General features: G+C 36.9%; 1 protein-coding gene across 1 annotated transcript in view; it reads right to left on the bottom strand.

Annotated features, from left to right (window-relative positions):
• Positions 1–17,601, bottom strand: part of LOC150098141 (heterogeneous nuclear ribonucleoprotein K-like) — a 168,778-nt gene that overhangs the window by 121,018 nt on the left and 30,159 nt on the right. The window contains exon 2 of the mRNA XM_090406541.1: positions 4,606–4,650. The gene's annotated coding sequence lies outside the window, so the exon portion shown is untranslated. The remainder of the gene's footprint in view (positions 1–4,605; positions 4,651–17,601) is intronic.

The raw sequence follows: 17,601 nt of genomic DNA, 5'->3' as shown, positions 1-17,601 counted from the left end.
CCAATCATCAGGAATTCGTTCCTCTGTCCAGGCCTTCTGAAGTATGCATTGCAGCCACTCTAAGACTTTTATACCACCATACTTCAGCATTTCTGGTCGAATATCATCTACTCCTGTTGCCTTCCCACATTTCAAGCCTTTGATGGCTTTTTCTACTTTAAGTATGGATATGCCTTCCTAACTGTATGCCTGTTAAGTGTTTTTTACAACTGTGCTATCACTGCTTGTTTCATTTAGCAATTTTTCGAAGTAATTACTCCATACTTCAAGGATATCTATTTCTCCCGTTTTCATGTCACCCTCATCTCTAACTTGTTTTACTGCACTCTTTCCTCCATTTTTAAGCTTCTTCAACAACCTCCAGAATATTTTGCCACCTTCTTGATATTTATTTTCTATGTTCTTACCAAAGTCTTCCTATGACTTTTGTTTAGCCAGTTTCACGCAGTGTTTAGATTTCTTACATTTGTCTCTGTATTCTCTAAGAGCACAAGCTGACTTATTTGCCAGGAACTTTTGATAGCTTTCTTCTTTTCCTTCACTGCCTCTTTAACTTCTTGTGTCCACCATGGCATTCTGATTTTTCTATTCTTGCAAATAAGTCAGCTCATGCTCTTAGAGAATATCAACTTTCAGAGAATAAAAGGGGAGCAATTCACATCTGAGAGCTGCTCCAGTTTTATTCTCTTTAAAACTTTCTTACATGTTATTCTTTTCAATATGAAATTCAATTTTATCCTGCTCAAGAATAAATAGTGATCACTTCCAATTTCAAATCTGCTGTACACATTTTTATGTTGGAACATGGTGTTAGTAATAACCAGTCCATGTCCTCACCAGAAATCTAACAGGTATTTGCCATTATTATTAGCTTTGCTCTTTTCTCCAAATTTTCCCAAAATATTTTTGTATGTCTGACAATCATTTCCAACTCTGCTATTTAGATCCACAACAAGGACCAATTTTTCATTGTGTCAGTTGCTTCTTTCTCTAAAGTCTCAAAAAATTCCTTCACTTCTACCTTAGTAGAACCTTCTGTGGGACCATAGGCACAAATAAGTCTCATTGTCTAGGTCCCCATTCTCATATTTGCCCACATCACTCTACTTGAGACTGCCTGCCATTCAAGAAGATAAGCCTCATATTTAATGTTGAATACTATGGCTACTCCTTCTTTTCCTTGATTGTCATTTCCTGAATTAACATTTTGTATTTATTGCTCAGAAAGATCTCACCAGTTTTTGTCTTTTTTTTCAGTCACTCTTATTATGTCGATCTGGTACTTATCTAATTCCTCAGTTAGCTCCATTTCTTTGCCATTCAGGCTTCTTATGTTGATAGTACTGATTTTTAACTCTGGTGATGTTGAGTTGGGGTGTGTTTTCAGATTTGTTCTAGTAGCTGAATTTTTGCTGTTCACCCTGACGAAAACAACGGGGGCCTTGTTTAACCGGGCGATGCCCCAGCCGGCATGAAATTTTGTAATGTTGTACCATCATTTTGTATATAGGTTTAAAGCCAATAAGAATACAATTTGGTCGGCAAAATCCCAAATTTCCAGCCCATCCTCTTTTGTTCAGTATCCAGGTAGTTACCCAACAGGGTGCACAACGAGAAGGTGAGGATTGGACATTAGGTCAGAAACCCTCGTCGGTTCTCCGCATTCCTTTAATTGAGTTTAATTAATTCCTATAAACGAGGAGATCGCCACATATAGCTTTGAACCTTAAGCACCCCCTGCTCAGCTTTTTTCTTATGGAAATCACCAACTGCAATTTTTTGTAGTCAGTTTTATGACTGATCATGACAACCCCCCACCCCCATCACTATTTGTTCTTTGTATCAAACGATGGACAGTATTAATATATGGAGTTGTTTCAACATAAAAAAATAACTTTCAAACAGCAGCGAATTTCAACAACAATCAATTGTTGTGTTCAAAATTTCAATATTATTGCATGCTGTTTTATACTTTGACACTTATAAACAATACCACAATAATCATAATCACACTCCACCTGTGGTGAAGGCATGAAGGAACAAAACTATACTCATTTCAAAGCCACTGACAGTGCTATGTATGTGTAAGCAATTCTTTCAGGATATCTCCCATGAAAATAAGGAACAGGCCCAAAATCTGATAAGCCTATCAAGTTTATTTGTTACCAGACAGAATAGTACCAGACAAACAACTTCAACAGTGTCAATTACTATGTAAATCTCTTTAGTCCATTATGCCGAGCGATTTCACAAAGGATCATTTAGTCCAGAAAGTCCTGTATGGTGGTGAGCTGAAATGTTCTGTTCCCCACTTCTTTCGCTCCCAGCATCTCTACAAGACAAATTTTGCATTAAAACTGGTTTCAATAAATTAAACAATGAGAAAAATTGTGATAACTGGGAGGGGGGATTGTGAATGTCAGGTACATTATGTAAAAAAAAATGTATCCAGGTACTGAATCTGGTTGCCAGATAGAAACGAGTAGCACTCAGTGCTATATGCAAATGAGCAAATAGTAGTACAGTCATACCCTGACTTACACGAATCCAGAGTTATGCAGTTTCTTATATGTATATATTCCCGTCCCGCTTCACCACTAGTCGTATCTTTCAGGTGCCGGCCACATTCGCCAGTGTCGCACATGCTGCAAACAAGCACTGACGTGTTTCCTGTGGTCTGCATTCATACACGATTTTTATAGTCAACAAACCTTGCGATTGTTTAATGTTATGTTCTTGATAAAAATTTTATCAAATAAAAAATAATAATGTCATCCAAAAGAAGCAAGTCTGATTCCTCTACTGCTAGCAAGAAAAGAAAAACATTGACTTTGGAAACAAAACTCAACATTATTAAGGATTTTGAAGGCAGAATGAAAATTTGTGAGCTAGCAAAGAAGTTCGATCTACAGGAATCCACAGTAAGAACAATCATAAAAGAAAGGTTTACAAATTTTGAAGGACATAGATTCTAACGAGGAACGAATTGTAGCCACAAGGCAAGGAATAAAAAAATCATTTGCTTGCTATGAAGAAATTTTGCGTGACAAGAAAACGGCATTATGCCATCAGACGAATCTATTAGATTTTATGAAACCATCGACATCGAAATAACTTTCTTTTTTTTATGTACGAAAACTACAATTATGATTATATTTCTTAAAAAATATAGGTGTTTTTGTCAACCTTTGGTCCCAATTGTATGTTTGTATATATAAATTACATGCAAAATTATATCCTGAGTTACGCGAATTCAACTCAGGCGCTTTTTGTTGGTCCTACCTACCACGTAACTTCGGGGTTTTACTGTATATGCAAATGAGCCACGGCATAAAAGCAAGCATTTTAGGATGGTTTCCCATTTTCTGTCTGAAGTGAAAACAAGAGTTTTGTGATAGCAAAATTCTTGGATATGGCTGCAAGAGACGTTAACCAATGAATTCTGATGGTGAGCCATCGTAAGACTAGTGTTCTGACTTTGCATGTCAGTCATTCTATAGTTCACATACTGAACGACTTGATTGTACTGTGACTGTTGCACAATTTTAACAGTCAGAAACAGCATCCCAGAAGTACAGTGAAGGATGGCTATGATCTGACCTCATGTCAGTTACAGGAACACTGGTATCTGCTTCCACTGTGAACAGGTTTCACAAAAGGTTTGTACCATAGAGAAGATCTGAAATGGGTCAAGCCTCATGCAGTGGACCCCAACGAGAATCAGTATTTACAGATGAGTTCTGATTTGCTCTATAAAATGATACTAAGCATTACTCTGATCTCGTTCATCCCTCTAGTATCTGTTAAAGGAACATTTATGATGGAAGTAGCATGTTTGGGGAGGCATTTTGTTGAGTGGATTCACTTACCTGTGTGTGTCTTTTAGCAGAACCTCAAAATAATGCAACTTATAGAGACGAGGTCCTGGACCCCTATGTTCATCTTGATACAGGTATGATAGGGAAGACATTTATCCTACAAGACAATAATGCTAGTCTTCATCAAGCAAAGCTCATGGACCAATATCTTCAAGAAGAGACTATTGTACATATGGACTGACCAGCAAAATCTGCTGACCTTAATCCTATTAAGCATGTCTGGGATGCCAGGCAGATGTTCTGCTGCTGCTCTCAATCTCTTCCTCCTCAAAATCTTGAGGAACTTAGGAGAGATTTGCAGGAAGAATGGTTTTTTTTATTACCAACCAAGCCCCTGGGCACCATTGTGAACAGTATGAACATCGTTGTGAACTCTGTATTGCTATGAAGGATGATCGCATTCCTTATTGAAGCACTTTGACCATCTCATTTCATCCTGTATGTTGAGGTGCCAAGGTATTTTTGTATTATAATTCATTTTTTTGACATGGTCCAGAAGCCATGCTCAAGATCAACATGGGAACTTTTTCAAACCTCTTCAAGATAAGTGGGGTAGTAATCTTGCATTGGGCAATGCAATTTATCTCCCACCCAAAGAATCACATACATCCATGCCCACAGCAGGATCTGAACCTACAGCCTGTTGTTTGCAGAGTAGCCCTTTTTTTTTAAACAATCAAAAAAAGCTTATGTATGGGAATTTTTACAAACATAATATTCTACTCACATGGTAATGAAACAGGAATGCTTGGTGTATGCAATCCAAATATACCTGGAAATGAAAATGAATAGTTAATGAAAATATGCATGACAGTATTAATGTGAAAAAAAAAAAAAAAGAAGATATCTGAGCTGGATAAAAAATAGGAAGACAAGAATACTTCTCAGATTAGAGAATAAATTTGGGCAATTTCTGATTTCCACTCCCTCACACACACACACATTTTTTTAACATCATCAGTTTGCTAAAGACATTCAGTGGTACATTAGCCAGGGAGCTTTGTTACTATTGTCTTTGTAATTAAGTACCAACTATATCATACTTTTGACTCTTAAAACTGAAAATGTTCATGCATATAATTAACAAATTTTCCCATTTTGAGAGAAATATCTCTTGAAAATCATTATGAAACTGCCAAGGTATTTCAGAAATTTATAAACTATTTTATCTATTTAAAAAATTAATGTTCTACATTCCAATTATTAAAAAGTTCATTTATCATGTGTTTTCTTATTTCAGTTACTAGCTGTTGTGATGAAGTTGATGGAAGGACAACAGTTTGCAGTCTTGTAAAAAATTGGAATCTCGTACATGGATATATTAGCATACAGTCAAGTTGCAAGTCTACAGTTAGAATGCAGACAGATAGGAAGGCAGTTTAATATTAAATGAGATTGAAGCAGCACTGATATAATTTACATGGAATACAGATTTAGTTTCAAAAAAGAAAACTAGTATTCATTATTTCAAATCATCTGCTTAAATAATTGATGACTGTCACATGTCTTTAGTTGCATAAATCCCACAACAAATCTAGCATTACAAACTATGAAATTAAGCATGGAAATATCAACCATTCTGGAAAAGTTCTAGAAACTGATTAAGGAATAATTTTCAATGAAGATGGCAAATTAATTTTGAAAATATACAATAAAATAAGTAAAATAAAAAAATCATTAAAAATCAGCTAACGCCTTTTTATTCCCGTATACGGGAGTAGGCGAGGCCATTTAGCCCTATCTAACTTTTGGAGACTGAGTGGGCAGTTCAATCTCCACTGGTACCAATCAGAGATAGATGGCCCAAGGCTATCACTAATTAAGCAGTACACAGTGAAGAGAGACGGCTCAAATGTGCCGCCATCTCATGGTCCCTAACCCTAACACAATATATTTAATGTCTGAAATAATGTGGGTTCTACGGTCGATTTTCTTTTACGGGAAGAAAAACCCGCTTGCCCGTGCCAGAGATCGACTAACTCGGGAACCGGTCGAAAAAAGGCTTAGAAAAATTTCCTCTAGTCACCGACTAGACTCGAAACCAAGTCTTCCTTTGTGCGGCCAAGCGCCGTGGTATGCAAACGCCACATCCACTGAGCTACACAGGCTCCAATAAAATAAGTAAGGCAGTTAAATTTATTCTGAACTAAAACAAAACAGCCAAAACACCAAGTCAGCCAGATACAAGATAATTCTCAAACTAATTTTAAGTTCTGGATCTGAGAACAGGGTTAGAAGTAAAACATCTACTCAAAGAATGGAGAACATGGTTATAAGAGTTCTTATGGAAATCTGGGATATGAACATGGCAATGATGATAGAATCATACTGAAAACAAAAATCAGAAAAGAACTTGATGTTGCTGATATTCAAGAAGATGGTGCAATCAGAATAGAAAGATCAGTAAAATGTGATGTTATGAAAAATATCACGTAAAAAACCCAAAGAAAATAGATACAGCTGGATTGATAGAGGTGCTTCAAAGATCAAAAGGCATTAATACTTCAAATTAAAAGACCCACTCTGAAAGTTATACATAGGAAACTATATTATGAAATATTATGTTGGACTATCCTAAAATACAGCACATCCCTTACTATTTTTTTTTTTTTTATTCATCCCATACACGAGAGGTCAAGGGATTGATAAACACATCAGTGATGTGCATGTGGAATGTAGATAAGGACAAGAAGTTTACTTGTTTTTTTGAAGAGTAGCAGGTTGCAGTTGTTTGGGAATACTTCCTGAGGAAGGCTGTTCCAGAGGACAGAAGTGGACGGAATAAAAGAGGATGAACAGAAGCAGGTTCGGTGGGTTGTCAGCTGCACAGTAAAGGGGCATCAGAAAATAATAATTATTCTTGTAATAAGAAAAATGTATGATTGTATGATGATAAGGATCATTACAATTAAAAAAAAAATATATGAAAAGCATCTAAGGTTATCACCATATCAATCATATATGATGCACATGACAGGCAAAACGTTAATTTGATATTAGTCACAATTCTAACATCATTGGATCTTATATTGTCAGTAGCTTTCTATCATTTTATATTCTAAAATATTCCAAATTATATTCAGGCAATGACAATCAAAGAAAAGAAGTGGTAGCCATAGTATTCAACACTAAATACAAGGCTGATCTTGAATGGCAGGCAGTTTCAAGTAGAGTGATGTGGGCAAATATGAGAATGGGGAAATGGACAATGAGACTTATTTCTGCCTTTGGTCCCACAGAAGGTTCTACTAAGGTAGAAGTGGAGGAATTTTTTTGAAGCTTTAGAGAAAGCAACTGACAATGAAAAATTGGTCCTTGTTGGGGATCTAAATAGCAGAGGAGGAAATGATTGTCAGACATATAAAAATATTTTCGGAAAATTTGGAGAAAAGAGCAAAGCTAATGATAATGGCAAATACCTGTGGGATTTCTGCTCAGGACTGGTTATTACTAACACAATGTTCCAACATAAAAATGTGAAGAAATTCACATGGAAAGAAGAGGCAAGGAATAAGAAAAGTCTCACTGACTATGCTATTGTTGATAGTGATATTTTCTCCCTGGTGCAGGACACTAGAGTGTACAGAGGATCTGAAGTGATTAAAGAGAATAAAAGTGGAGCAGCTCTCGAATGCAAACTGTAGACTAAAATACACCAAGATTATTGGAGAAAAAATGAAAGAATTTGAGAACAAGAACCAAACCTTGGAGATTCAGTGGCAAGCCCTGAAGAAAACATTGATTGATTCAGCCAGAGAGGCATGTGGTGAGGTTGTCTGCAAGGATAGAAAAATCAGAACTCAGTGACACAGGAAGTTAAAGAGGCAGTGAAGAAAAAGAAGAAACCATATCAAAGGTTACTGTCAAATAAGTCAGCTTGTGCTCTTAGAGAATACAGAGACAAATGTAAGAAAACTAAACACTATGTAAAACTACATAATGTTTAGCTAAACAAAAGTCATAGGAAGACTTAAGAACATTGAAAATAAATATCAAGAGGGTGACAAGATATTCTGGAGGTTGTTGAAGAAGCTCAGAAATGGAGGAAAGAGTGCTGTAAAAGGAATTATAGATGATAAAGGTGACATGAAAACTGGAGAAAAGGATGTTTCATGTATGGAGTAATTACTTTGAAATATTGCTAAATGAAACAAGCAGTGACAGCACAGTGGTAAAAACCACTCAACAGGCATGCAATCAGGAATACATATCTATACTTGAAGTAGAAAAAGCCATCAAAAGCCTGAAATGGAAAGGCAGCTGGAGTAGATGATATTTGACCAGAAATACTCAATTATGGATGTATAAGTCTTAAAGGGTCAAAAGGGGTGCTTAAGGGTCAAAGCTGTATAACTGAGAGGAGACCTCCACATAGCCTTTAAAGGAATGCGGAGAACCGACCAGGGCTTCTGACCTAATGTCCAATCCTCACCTTCTAGTGGTGCACCCTGTTGGGTATCTACTTGGATACTGAACGGACGAGGATGGGCTGGCAATTTGGGATTTAGCCGACCAAATTGTATTCTTATTGGTTAAACCAAAATATAGAATGATGGTACAACATGACAAAATTTCATGCCGGCTGGGGCGTCGCCCGGTTAAACAAGGCCCCCGTTGTTTTCATCAGGGAACCAGGGCGAACAGCGAAAAGTCAGCTACTGGAACAAATCTGAAAATAAACCATAACTCAACATCACCAGAGTTAAAGATCAGTACTATCAACGTAAGAAGCCTTAATGGCAAAGAAATAGAGCTGGTCGAGAAATTAGATAAGAACCAGATCGACATAATAGGAGTGACTGAAACAAAAAAGACAAAACTGGTGAGATCTTTCTGAGCGATAAATACAAAATGTTATATTCAGGCAATGACAATCAAGGAAAAGAAGGAGTAGCCATAGTATTCAACACAAAATACGAGGCTAATCTTCTTGAATGGCAGGCAGTCTCAAGTAGAGTAATGTGGGCAAATATGAGAATGGGGAACTGGACAATGAGACTTATTTGTGCCTATGGTCCCACAGAAGGTTCTACTAAGGTAGAAGTGGTGGAATCTTTTGAGGCTTTAGAAAAAGCAACTGACACAATGAAAAATTGGTCCTTGTTGGGGATCTAAATAACAGAGTAGGAAATGATTGTGAGACATACAAAAATATTTTGGGAAAATTTGGAGAAAAGAGCAAAGCTAATAATAATGGCAAATATCTGTTGGATTTCTGCTCAGGACATGGACTGGTAATTACTAACACCATGTTCCAACATAAAAATGTACACAAATTAACATGGAGAGAAGAGGCTAGGAATAAGAAAAGTCTCATTGACTATGTTATTGTTGATAGTGATGTTTTCTCCCTGGTGCAGGACACCAGAGTGTACAGAGGATTTGAAATTGGAAGTGATCACTATTTAGTCTTGAGCAGGATAAAATTGAATTTCATATTGAAAAGAATAACATGTAAGAAAGTTTTAAAGCGAATAAAAGTTGAGCAGCTCTCAGATGTGAACTGTAGACTAAAATACACAAAGATTATTGAAGAAAAAATGAAAGAGTTTGAGAACAGGAATCAAACCTTGGAGATTCAGTGGCAAACTCTGAAGAAAACATTGATTGATTCAGCCAGAGAGGCATGTGGTGAGGTTGTCTGTAAGGATAAAAAAATCAGAACTCCCTGGTGGACACAGGAAGTTAAAGAGGCAGTGAAGGAAAAGAAGAAAGCATATCAAAAGTTCCTGGCAAATAAGTCAGCTTTTACTCTTACAGAATACAGAGACAAATGTAAGAAAGCTAAATAGTGTGTAAAACTAGCTAAACAAAAGTCATGGGAGGACTTTGGCAAGAATATAGAAAATAAATATCAAGAAGGTGGCAAAATATTCTGGAGGTTGTTGAAGAAGCTTAGGAATGGAGGAAAGAGTGCTGTAAAAGGAATTAGAGATGATAAAGGTGAAATGAAAACAGGAGAAAAAGATATCCTTGAAGTATGGAGTAATTACTTTGAAAAACTGCTAAATGAAACAAGCAGTGATGACAGCACAGTGATAAAAAAACACTGACCAGGCATGCAGTCAGGAATACATATCCATACTAGAAGTAGAAAAAGCCATCAAAGGCTTGAAATGTGGAAAGGCAGCAGGAGTAGATGATATTCGACCAGAAATGCTAAAGTATGGTGGTATAAGAGTCTTACAGTGGCTGCACTGCATAGTTCAGAAAGCCTGGACGGAGGGACGAATTCCCAATAATTGGAGTAGAGCTCTCATAGTACCCATATATAAAAAGGGAAATAAAACTGAATGTGAGAATTACAGAGGTATTTCCCTACTTAGTGTTCCTGGTAAGATCTATGCAAGTATACTTGAGAAACGGTTGAGAAGAATTGTGGAAGAAAAGCTTGGTGAAGAACAAGCTGGATTCAGGGCAAATAGAGGCTGTCAGGATCAGATCTTCACTTTACGACAAACAGTCGAGAAAGCATGGGAATATAACAAAGATCTCTATTTAAGTTTTGTTGATCTGGAAAAGGCATATGACAAGGTGCCAAGGGAGAAGCTATTCAATACGCTGCAGTTATATGGTGTCAATGGGGCATTATATCAAGCAATACTTAGTCTTTATTTGAGTTGTAAGTCAGCAGTTAGAATTGAAGGAAGTACAGGAAGATGGTTTAATGTTAAAGCTGGTGTGAGACAAGGATGTACATTATCCCCTCTGTTATTCATTATCTATATGGATCACATTATGAAGGAAAGTGGTATTAAACATGATATCAAAATTGGAGATGTTAATGTCAGCTCTTTGCTTTATGCGGATGATGTTAAACTTCTATATAAATCTGCTACAAGTCTGCAAGATTCTATGACTAAATTGAATAGCTGTTGTAATAGATATGGTATGAAGGTCAGCAATAAAAAGACAAAGACAATGAAAATAGGCAGAATCATTGAAAATGTCAACTGTGTTGTGAATGGAGAACCTGTGGAACAAGTAAAACATTTCAGCTATTTAGGCACGATTTTTACTGAAGATGTTAAATTAAATATAGAAATAGACAACAGAATCAGCAAAGCTGGTATATTGGGTAGTCAAATGAATAAATTCATATGGAATAAGAGAGAAATTAGTCGGAACATTAAATTTGCTGTATACGAGACAGTGTTCAAACCAGTTTTAACTTATGGATCTGAGAGCTGGGTCAGAAGTAAAACACTTGACCACAGATATGAGAGTCCTGAGAAAGATTATAGGCGTGAACAGATGGCATCAATGGCAATATCGTATTAAAAACGAGGATATTAGGAAAGAACTTGACATTGTCAGCATCCAGGAATGCGTTAGCAGAGCTAATCCCAGGTGGTATGGTCACTTAAACAGAATGGGCAAGGAAAGATTAGCAAAACAAGTGTTCTCTGCCAGGTTGGCAGCAAAATGACCCAGAGGAAGACTAAGATATAGATGGACTGATACAGTACAAAGTGTTTTGGACGATAGAAATATAAGATCTGATAATGTTGGAGTCTTGACCAGTAACAGACTGATTTGAAGGAAAATTGTAGATAGGAAATTAATAATGATGTAATTTTTTTCATGTAGTACTATCATATCCTGTACACTCCTTGAGGGTACATGGCAGGAATTTGATGATGATGAAGTCTTAAAGTGGCTGCACTGCACTGCATACTTCAGAAGGCCTGAACACAGTGATGAATTCCAGATGATTTTAGAAGAGCTCTCACAGTACTCTTATAAAAAAAGGTGAAATAAAACAGAATGTGAGAATTACAGAGATATTTCTCTTCTGAGTGTTCCTGGTAAGATTTATGCAAGTATACTTGAGAGACGGTTGAGAAGTGTGGAAGAAAAGCTTGGTGAAGAACAAGCTGGAGATTCAGGCCAAATAGAGGCTGTCAGGATCAGATTTTCACTTTATAGCAAATAGTTGAGAAATCATGGGAATAGAACAATCTGTATTTAAGTCTTGTAGATCTGCAAAAGACATATGACAAGGTTCCAAGAGAAAAGCTATTCAAAATGCTACAGTTGTATGGTGTCAATGGCACATTACATCAAGCAATAGTCTTTGTCTGAGTTGTAAGTCAGCAGTTAGAATTGAAGGAAGTACAGGAAGATGGTTTAATGTTAAATTCGATAACAGACAAGGGTGTACATTATCCTCTCTCTCATTCATTATCTATATATGATCACATTATGAAGAAAAAGTGATAATAAACCTGATATCATATTTGCAGATGTTAATCTCAGCTCTTTGCTTTATGCAGATGATGTTATACTTCTAATAAATCCGCTATAAGTTTGCAAGATTCCCTGATTAAATTTAATCACTGTTGTAATTGATATGGTATGAAGGTCAGCAATAACAAGACAAAGACAATGAAAATAAGCAGAAGCACTGAAAATATCAAGTGCATTGTGAATGGAGAACCTTATAGAACAAGTAAAACATTTCAACTACTTAGACATGATTTTTAAGGAAGATGGTAAATTAAATATGGAAATAATCAACAAAGTTGGTATGGATTAAGAGAGAAATTAGTCAAAACACTAAATTAGCTGTATACAAGACAGTGTTCAAACCAATTTTAACTTATGGATCTGAGAGCTGGGTTACAAATAAAACACTTCACCAAAGACTAGAGACCGCAGATATGTGGGTCCTGAGAAAGATTAGGGGCACGAACAGATGGCATCAATGGCAGTATCATATTAAAATGAGTATATTAGGAAAGAACTTGATATTGTTAGCAACCAGGATGTGTTCATCATCTTCATCAAATTCCTGCCATGTACCCTCAAGGGGTGTACAGGATATGACAGTACTACATGAAAAAATTACATCATTACTAACTTCCTATCTACAATTTTCCTCCAAATCAGTCTGTTACTTGTCAAGACTCCAACATTATCAGATCTTATATTTCTATCATCTAAGGCACTTTGTACCGTATCAATCCACCTATATCTTGGTCTTCCTCTGGGTCGTTTTCCTGCCAACCTGGCAGAGAACACTTGTTTTGCTAATCTTTCCTCTCCCATTCTATTTAAGTGACCATAGCATCTGAGATTAGCTCTGCTAACACATTCCTGGATGCTGACAATGTCAAGTTCTTTTCTAATATCCTCATTTTTAATATGATATTGCCATTGATGCCATCTGTTCACGCCTCTAATCTTTCTCAGGACTCTCATATCTGCGGTCTCTAGTCTTTGGTCAAGTGTTTTACTTCTGACCCAGCTCTCAGATCCATAAGTTAAAATTGGTTTGAACACAGTCTTGTATACAGCTAATTTAGTGTTCCGACTAATTTCTTTCTTATTCCATATGAATTTATTCAATTGACTTCCCACGATACCAGCTTTGCTGATTCTGTTGTCTATTTCTATATTTAGTTTACCATCTTCAGTAAAAATTGTGCCTAAGTAGCTGAAATGGTTTACTTGTTCCACAGGTTCTCCATTCACAACACAGTTGACATTTTCAATGATTCTGCCTATTTTCATTGTCTTTGTCTTTTTATTGCTGACCTTCATACCATATCTATTACAACAGCAATTGAATTTAGTCAGAGAATCTTGCAGACTTGTAGCGGATTTATTTAGAAGTATAACATCATCGGCATAAAGCAAAGAGCTGACATTAACATCTCCAATTTTGATATCAGGTTTAATACCACATTCCTTGATAATGTGATCCATATAGATAATGAATAACAGAGGTGATAATGTACATCCTTGTCTCACACCAGCTTTAACATTAAACCATCTTCCTGTACTTCCTTCAATTCTAACTGCTGACTTACAACTCAAATAAAGACTAAGTATTGCTTGATATAATGCCCCATTGACACCATATAACTGCAGCGTATTGAATAGCTTCTCTCTTGGCACCTTGTCATATGCCTTTTCCAAATCGACAAAACTTAAATACAGATCTTTGTTATATTCCCATGCTTTCTCGACTGTTTGTCGTAAAGTGAAGATCTGATCCTGACAGCCTCTATTTGCCCTGAATCCAGCTTGTTCTTCACCAAGCTTTTCTTCCACAATTCTTCTCAACCGTTTCTCAAGTATACTTGCATAGATCTTACCAGGAACACTAAGTAGGGAAATACCTCTGTAATTCTCACATTCAGTTTTATTTCCCTTTTTATATATGGGTACTATGAGAGCTCTACTCCAATTATTGGGAATTCGTCCCTCCGTCCAGGCTTTCTGAACTATGCAGTGCAGCCACTGTAAGACTCTTATACCACCATACTTTAGCATTTCTGGTCGAATATCATCTACTCCTGCTGCCTTTCCACATTTCAAGCCTTTGATGGCTTTTTCTACTTCAAGTATGGATATGTATTCCTGACTGCATGCCTGGTCAGTGTTTTTTTATCACTGTGCTGTCATCACTGCTTGTTTCATTTAGCAGTTTTTCAAAGTAATTACTCCATACTTCAAGGATATCTTTTTCTCCTGTTTTCATTTCACCTTTATCATCTCTAATTCCTTTTACAGCACTCTTTCCTCCATTCCTAAGCTTCTTCAACAACCTCCAGAATATTTTGCCACCTTCTTGATATTTATTTTCTATATTCTTGCCAAAGTCCTCCCATGACTTTTGTTTAGCTAGTTTTACACACTATTTAGCTTTCTTACATTTGTCTCTGTATTCTGTAAGAGTAAAAGCTGACTTATTTGCCAGGAACTTTTGATATGCTTTCTTCTTTTCCTTCACTGCCTCTTTAACTTCCTGTGTCCACCAGGGAGTTCTGATTTTTTTATCCTTGCACACAACCTCACCACATGCCTCTCTGGCCGAATCAATCAATGTTTCCTTCAGAGTTTGCCACTGACTCTCCAAGGTTTGATTCCTGTTCTCAAACTCTTTCATTTTCTTTTCAATAATATTTCTGTATTTTAGTCTACAGTTCATATCTGAGAGCTACTCAACTTTTATTCGCTTTAAAACTTTCTTACATGTTATTCTTTTCAATATGAAATTCAATTTTATCCTGCTCAAGACTAAATAGTGATCACTTCCAATTTCAAATCCTCTGTACACTCTGGTGTCCTGCACCAGGGAGAAAACATCACTATCAACAATAACATAGTCAATGAGACTTTTCTTATTCCTAGCCTCTTCTCTCCATGTGAATTTGTGCACATTTTTATGTTGGAACATGGTGTTAGTAATAACCAGTCCATGTCCTGAGCAGAAATCCAACAGATATTTGCCATTATTATTAGCTTTGCTCTTTTCTCCAAATTTTCCCAAAATATTTTTGTATGTCTCACAATCATTTCCTACTCTACTATTTAGATCCCCAACAAGGACCAACTTTTCCTTTTTCATTGTGTCAGTTGCTTTTTCTAAAGCCTCAAAAAATTCCTCCACTTCTACCTTAGTAGAACCTTCTGTGGGACCATAGGCACAAATAAGTCTCATTGTCAAGTTCCCCATTCTCATATTTGCCCACATTACTCTACTTGAGACTGACTGCCATTCAAGAAGATTAGCCTCGTATTTTGTGTTGAATACTATGGCTACTCCTTCTTTTCCTTGATTGTCATTGCCTGAATATAACATTTTGTATTTATTGCTCAGAAAGATCTCACCAGTTTTGGTCTTTTTTGTTTCAGTCACCCCTATTATGTCGATCTGGTACTTATCTAATTCCTCAGCTAGCTCCATTTCTTTGCCATTCAGGCTTCTTACGTTGATAGTACCGATCTTTAACTCTGGTGATGTTGAGTTGGGGTTTGTTTTCAGATTTGTTCCAGTAGCTGACTTTTCGCTGTTCGCCCTGGTTCCCTGGCGAAAACAACGGGGGCCTTGTTTAACTGGGCGACGCCCCAGCCGGTATGAAATTTTGTCATGTTGTACCATCATTTTTTATTTTGGTTTAACCAATAAGAATACAATTTGGTCGGCTAAATCCCAAATTGCCAGCCCATCCTCGTTCGTTCAGTATCAAAGTAGATACCCAACAGGGTGCACCACGAGAAGGTGAGGATTGGACATTAGGTCAGAAGCCCTGGTCGGTTCTCCGCATTCCTTTAAAGGCTATGTGGAGGTCTCCTCTCAGTTATACAGCTTTGACCCTTAAGCACCCCAAGCACCAGGATGTGTTAGCAGAACTAATCTCATGTGGTATGGTCACTTAAACAGAATGGAATAGGAGAGATTAGCAAAACAAGTCTTCTCTGCCAGGTTAGCAAGAAAAAGACTCAGAGGAAGACCAAGATATATAGATAGACTGATACAGTAAAAAGTGCCTTAGAAGACAGAAATATAAGATCTCACAATGTTGGAGTCTTGACAGATAACAAATTGATTGAGGAAAATTGTTGATAGGAAGTTAGTAATGATGTAAGTTCTTCATGTAGTACTATCATAATATCCTGTACACCCCTTGACAGTACATGTCAGGAATTTGATGATGATCAGATCTTATATTTTGGTATTCTATTTCTAATATCCACAATCCACCTAGATACTAGTTATACTAGTCTTCAAACACTTAGTTTACTAACCTTTCTTTTAACATTCCATTTTAATGCCATACCACTTTAGATTAACTGTGCTCACATGTTGTTGAATAGTAATAATGATAAGTTTATTCCTAATATCTACATTTTTAATATAATTTTGTCACTGATGTTTTCTCTTCACTCTTCTAATTTTTAGCACTTTAATATCTGTGGTTTCAGGTCTTGGATCAACTGTTTCTAACCCAGCTCTCAGATCCATGAGTTAAAAACTGGTTTGAATACCATCTGGTATGCAGTGACTTTTTTGGCTAATTTCTTTTATTCTGTATAAATTTATTCATCACTCCCCACCACAGCAGCTATTGAATATGGTTATGGAATCCTGCATATTTGTACTTAATAGTATCACTTCATCTGCATAAAGTAGTGAACTGAAATTACCTTCAAAATAATGCCATTGTATAATGTAATCCATATAGCTAAGGGGGAAGAGTTGATATATTGTCTTCAATTCTAATTGCATACTTACAACATAAATAGACTATTGATCTATGGTGTTCTATTTATTCAATATTATTGTAGCATTCTGAATAGCTTCTCTCTTAGCACCATGTAGTGTTTTTTTTTCCATAATTACAAATAATGTACAGATCTACGTTATATCCCTAGGCTTTCTTAACTGTCATATACAGTGAATTTCAGATCCTGAGAACTAATATTTTGCCTGAATCCAGCTTGTTCTTTAAGTTCCCCTTCTACACCCCTCCATGTGGGGCACCTGTCCGTGGTGGAAGGGAACCTCCCAGTGATGGTACTGGCCCTTTTCATTCTTCCTCTTTTCCTTTGCTTTTCTTCCAGTATTCTTTGCTCTACTTCTCCTGAGTCTTTTTCACTTTCCTTTTTCCAGACCACCATCACTGGGATCCAATGCCCTGCTGCTGTGTTTGCCGTGCGACCAATAGACATCCGGAAAGGGGAATCCTGGTAGTCTTGCACTACTTTGGCCCCTGCTTCGGCAAGATGGGCAGTCCTGGATGGACCAGCCAGGATCAATCGGCTAGTGGGCTTGGCTGCAAGAGTCAACGGGTTGCAGTAAGTCTCTAACCTCATGGTCCAGGGTTGGGATCCTCAGCTTGCTGTAGTGCTGGTATAGCATCCAGGGTAGTCCTGGCATTCCACTCCAGGCAGTGGGCATCCATGTGTGGCTCTGTGGTGGGTGGGGAGC

Source organism: Typopeltis vanoorti, chromosome 16, assembly GCF_054136105.1.
Source record: "Typopeltis vanoorti isolate ZY-2024b chromosome 16, IOZ_Tvanoo_1.0, whole genome shotgun sequence".
In the NCBI taxonomy this organism is placed as follows: Eukaryota; Metazoa; Arthropoda; class Arachnida; order Uropygi; family Thelyphonidae; genus Typopeltis; species Typopeltis vanoorti.
The sequence above is the reverse complement of the archived record's forward strand: the minus strand, read 5'-3'. Positions and strand labels throughout refer to the sequence as shown.